The sequence below is a fragment of the Cryptomeria japonica genome, chromosome 9, assembly GCF_030272615.1.
Source record: "Cryptomeria japonica chromosome 9, Sugi_1.0, whole genome shotgun sequence".
Taxonomy (NCBI): domain Eukaryota; kingdom Viridiplantae; phylum Streptophyta; class Pinopsida; order Cupressales; family Cupressaceae; genus Cryptomeria; species Cryptomeria japonica.
In genome coordinates, this window is record NC_081413.1 from 572,697,574 (window position 1) to 572,703,429 (window position 5,856).

The 5,856-nt window shown below is 31.4% G+C and overlaps 1 long non-coding RNA gene across 1 annotated transcript; it reads left to right on the forward strand.

Moving 5' to 3' along the window:
* The first annotated feature begins 2,593 nt into the window (after positions 1-2,593).
* On the forward strand, positions 2,594-4,732 carry LOC131062884 (uncharacterized). Its single transcript, XR_009110977.2, has 2 exons — positions 2,594-2,829; positions 3,140-4,732. It is a non-coding gene; the product is annotated as an uncharacterized LOC131062884 (long non-coding RNA).
* Positions 4,733-5,856: the final 1,124 nt, after the last annotated feature.

Genomic DNA, 5,856 nt, shown 5'->3' on the forward strand with positions numbered 1-5,856 from the left:
TATTCAAACAATAAAACTTTTATTCAATGGATAAATTCTTGTGCAAATGTGAAATGGATGAATATGGTCAAAACAATAAATGTTTGGGGAGACAAGTTTGAAATAACCATAAATGGTTATGTAAGAGCCATAAATGGTCATGTAAGAGCCATTAGTGGTCTTGGAAGACTTTGGGGGTTAATTTGTTGAACACACAAAGCATTAAATGATTTTCAAAGACTTTGGAGTCTTTGAGAAGTGACTTCATTTTTCTTAGGAATGTGACAATAATTAGGGGATGGATTAGGCTAATTAGGAAGGGGTTAGAAGAATCTAGAAGGGGATTAGATTTTGCAAGTGGATTTGGTGGGTGAGGGAAAATAGGATTTTATTAAAATAAAAATTCATTTATTTCAATAAATGTGTGCAAGTTGCATTTGTAGGAAAATGCAAGTGGGGTGGGGAAAATGATTTAAATAAATGTTTTATTTAATTTATTTAAAAGAGGAATAGGGGGATTTTAATTAAATAAATAGATTTTATTTATTTAATTGATTTGTATTTGGTTTAATGAATTAATTAAAATAAATTGAATAATTTATTTAATTAATAGAAGAATGTTTGGGGATGAATTAATTAAATATTAATTTAATTAACTGATGGCTAGTGGATTTTTAATCAAATAAATAGCAAATATTTATTTAATTAAGCTGGACAGATTTGTGTGACTACAGGGGGGTATTCAACAAGTTAGCTTGTTGAAGGCATAAAGGCTTTCATGCCTTTGGAAGACTTTACTCCAAATTTGAGAAGTGACCTCCTCAAATTTAGGGAAAGGGGATAATTGAAGGGTTTAGGTTAATTGATTAGGATTAGAGGGATTCTAGAAGAATTTAGGAAGAGGGTTAGGAGGCATGTGGGAGTAGGAAAATGCAAGTGGGTGAGGAATAATAGGATTTAATTAAAATAAATTGCTTTATTTTAATTTGGTTGCAAGTGGGGGATTTAAATAAATTAGATTTATTTATTTGGGGTGAACTATTTAATTAAATGTAAATTTAATTAAAAGTAGAGATAAGGGATTTAATTAAATAAAATAATTTTTTCAATTAAATGATATAAATAGGCTTAAGTGAATTTTAAATAAATAAAATGAATATTAAATATTCATTTAAGAATATGGTCATTTTTATACGTCTACAAATAATAATTATAATTTTGTTGTCTTCTGATTATGATTGTGTATGTTTTTTTTATAGTCCCTTTAATTATGTCACTATATAAAGCCTTAGCTACATGCTAATTGGAACTTTATACAATATATTTGAAATCAAAAGAGTTATATATATATACCGGTCATATGCATATGCATACACCCACGTGGCCACTCAAAAACCCTAAATGGTGGTGGGTTTTTTTATATCTCTTTGGGCACAAACTTGCAAAAGTTTAATGTCAACAGGGGCACATATATTAACTTTGTAATTTTAAGTTACTATTGTTTCTATTTAGGTGTTGTTTAAATTTTTAGATGACTAAGTGTGATAAAAATTCTTAATGATTAAAAACTTAATTATCATGAATTGTGAAAATCCAATAGAATTGATTAATATATATACTTATTAACTATTAAATAACATTAAGTGCATTAAATTGCAGGCTCCTGTAAATGCCAAAAACACATTTCCTTTCAAAAATATCTTCAAGTATATTTTGTTGTCCTTTTTCTCTTAAAAAAGAGAAATAAAAAATTAAAGAAATATATTATAATCATTGTCCTCCTTCTGGGAAGAATGTTTCAAAAAGGGAAGACTGTTTCTCATAGTGTATAGGTAACGTAGATAGGACGTTTCCTTAACGCGGTAACGGATAGGGCTCTATTTCATCGAACGTTCACCTTAACGAGTTATAAATACATCACTTTTGCTTTGATAACGGCGCAGAATTTGGGATATTGAAAAAAATATGGCCAAATTATTGGGCTGTAATTAGAATGGGGAGGTATGGGAAACTCTTGATAAAAAATGATAAATGTATTTTTATCTAGATTTTCCCATCACCCTCCATTCTATTTGCCAACAATATTTATAAGTTTTGATTTTCAACTTATGGATTAAAGGAAGAGCAGTCATTATAGTTAATTTGGAGAGGTGGATATATTGAATTTTTTTTTAAATTATTTTTATAAATTGAGAATTTTTATTATTTTTTTAATTTTTAATTTGTTAATATTAAAAATTTAAACTGACAATTTTGAATTAAAAATTAAAATTTGAAAAATAATTTTTTTTTGTGAGAATTGTTATTAAAATTCCTAGATCACTGAAATATATATTTTTGGTAATATAAATATTTTGTTTTTGTTGAATTTAATTTTTTTAAAATAAATCTAGATAGTTAATTTTGATTTATTTTTGTTATAATTATTTTGAAATGGAATATGATTCCTGATAGATTGTATAGCATGTGACCATCATCGATGAAGCTTTCTTTTTTATAAATTTTAAATTTTCACTAAGACAAATTAGATATAAATTATTAAAAAATTATGTGATAATTAAAATTTATAAAAATCATTTTTATAAACAGACAAATTTAGTGACGACCAAAAGTTGAATCGATTTCTTCCTTAGTTTATTGTTTCCTTCAACATCTTTAGAATTCAGTGCAGGGTACAGATGAATTTTCTGTTCATTGATTTATTTTTACTTGATTTATGGCTTATTCGTTGCTTGGCGATTATTAATCTGTTTCTTTTCTGGATCAAAATCTGTGAAGTCAATTTGTTTTACTGTGCAGTTTATATCTAGTAGATTTGCGGTTTTCTTGCTCTTCTGGATCTGATTAACGGTAAGATTTATGTCATATTTTTTTTTATATCTGGTGGATTCGTGACTTTCCTGCTCTGTATCTGTGTAAGACACAGGCGGCGTTATGTTTTGTGCTTAAATTATCCACATTACTGCAACGATTTTGCAAATTAGGCTTCGGAGAAATTTTTAAAGATTTGTATCATGTCAAAGGGTTTTCATTGAGTTGTTAAGAGTGCCAACTCTGAGCTATGTTAATATATGTTTAGTTCGAATTTTCTGTCAAATAAACTGCTATTGTAGGAATTATTGGATGCTCTGTTCTAACCAACCCTCCTGTGGATATGCAGAGCAGCAGAGACGAGAATATTAAACCTTCTTTTGTTTTTTGGGGAGATCTTCATGTCTTACATTTATTTTGAAGGATTCGCTTCTGTGGGGAAGGTCTTATCAATGAAAGTTTGCCTATTTTTTAAGATGAAAAATTCAGCCAGGCTGCCAACCAATTGCCTTCCTCTTTTTACTAGATAAATTGGTCAGCACTAGATAAAGCAACCCCCTCATTTTTTTCAGTTTTTTAAAGAATGGATACATACGCAATTGTTTGAGGTTTAGTATAACTGTCCGAGAATGTAAAGATCTAAAATAGGGAATTCAAACTTGTACCTCACATTAATGAATCAGTAGAACAGTGAACAGAACCTGTGTTCTGCTTAGTAGGGGTTGCTCAGAGAGTTTTAGAAAATTATGCAGTGAAACAATTCCAGCAGAAGCATTGAGCATCTCTCTGCTGCTGCTTTTAGTGTTCTATATGTCAATTTACCAGTAAGTTATATTTACCCTGCAAAACAATTGCAATTTGTCAGATCTCCATCCTCAAATTCATGAGCAACAATTGCAAACTTGTGGCTCCTGGAACCAGCTAGAATAAGGTTTCCTAAAACAAGATCTGCTCCTAATTTCCCACGAACGATTTTAAAATTTGCAGTAGCTCAATAATTTTTTTTCCTTTGGGAGATTACCTGCAAGATTGCAGCATCAATCGAACCCCGAGGGCGGATCCAACCAGATTTGAACCTGGGTAATGAACCCAGAGGTCAGATTCCTATCTCACACCCACTAGATTGCAAGCGGTCCCCTCAGCCCGTGAGGGGGTTTACCCTGCTCAATTGGACTGTTGGCTGAAAATAGCTTTAAGTGCTGCCTATGCTCTGGGTTTTTCTGATATTCAGCTACAATTTTCATAATATGGTGATAATCTTTATAAAAATGTATTTGAATGAGGTAAATCTTCAATTGGACCTAGGGTTTGTAGATTAATTGTTTGGATTTTTTTTACCATGGCGATTTTAATGGTTCTATATATATGCATGCTTCAGATTGTTTCTACTTTCTAGAGCTTGGGTTGGTTTTGAACAGGTGATTCAGTGTATTACAGTTCCTTACCGTTAGACCCAATTTGTAGATTACAGATTCACAAATATGATTTCCTAAAGTTTGAATGTATTGTAACTTATAAGTTAATCGAATGATACCTAGTTTTGTTTCTCTGAACAAGTGACCTACAATAGTACAGATTCTTGACGCATATTGGCAACCTTTAAATGTATTAGTTCCTTTTTCATCTAGTTGTTAGGAAGCAAGATCCTTTGGCTAGTAAATTGTACAACACAGCAAATTTAAGATTTTCATTTTCGAGAACAGGCCTTAGATAATGATAGCACCCTTGAAATTATAGTTTTTTAGATCTATTAATGTGTATCATTTCGTAAGCACCATGGCCCAACAGGTGCACAAAGTCGCGAGCCTGATCCAGTGGAGGCCTGAGCCTGGGTGGATGTAATAACAGTGCCACCTGTGACAATTGCATGATGCCCTCAACAGTTGTATTTTTCAAATTTTATTGCTTATATGGCATGAGTTTAAGCTCAACTTAAATTTTTTATCTTGTTGTACTTCTTAAATGCATCCCATTTGACCAGTCATTCTATCATGTTAACTTGAAATGTACGTAAAAATATGTATGCAAAGCTTATCACACGTTCCATAGAAGGGGCTCTCTAACTTCTCTTGGCAGAGTTTGTCAATAAAATTAGAAATGTGTTTGTCACAGGTAAACCTAATCTCATATGTCTGTATACGACTACCCAAAGTTTTTGATTCTACCTTTATTAAATATTTTTGGAAGAACTAGCTGCAGTTAACTTATTTTTTATTCCACTAAAAATATATTCTATAGAAGAGTTTTCATGAGTTATGAAGAGTACCCACTCTGAGATGTACTGACATATATGCTTAGTTTGAACTTTCTGTCAAATAAACTGCTATCGTAGGAATTGTCAGATGCTCTATTCTAACCAATGGTTAATTGGTGAGGGCAAACCCTACTTCTGGATATGCAGAGGAGCAGAAGTGAGGTTATTAAACATTCTTTATGTTATTAAGGAAGATCTTTCTGTCTTCTAATCTGTTAATGGTGCATGTAGAAATTCGAATCTGCATAGTCTTTTCCTCTCCTTCCTCCCTTCTCTGTGTTAAGTAATTTTAGATTTGTTCATGCTTGATATATCTACAAAATTATATCCGGATGGATGCAATAACAGTTGCACCCGTGACATGATACCCTCAACGATTTATTTATCCAGATTTAAAATTTGTTTGTAGAAATCAAATTTGTTACCTATTTAAATCTGCATTCTCGTTTCCTCTCCTTCCTTATTTGTGGTGAGTAATCTTATATAGTTGTTCGTGCTTGATCTGTCTACAAAATTAGGCCCAGATGGATGCAAAACAGAGCCACTTGTGACCATTGCATGATTACCTCAACAGTTATGTTTTTCCAATTTTAAAATTTATTATGGGCATGAATCAACTTCAAAAATTTATTTACTTTTACCGCTTGAAGGCATCCCATTTGACCAGACTCATTCTATCATGTTAACTAGAAATCTACGTAAATATTTTTTATGCAAAGCTCATCACACGTTCCATAGAAGGGGGCTCTTCCACTAAAAATATATTCTATAGAAGGGTTTTCCTGATTTATGAAGAGTACCCACTCGGAGAT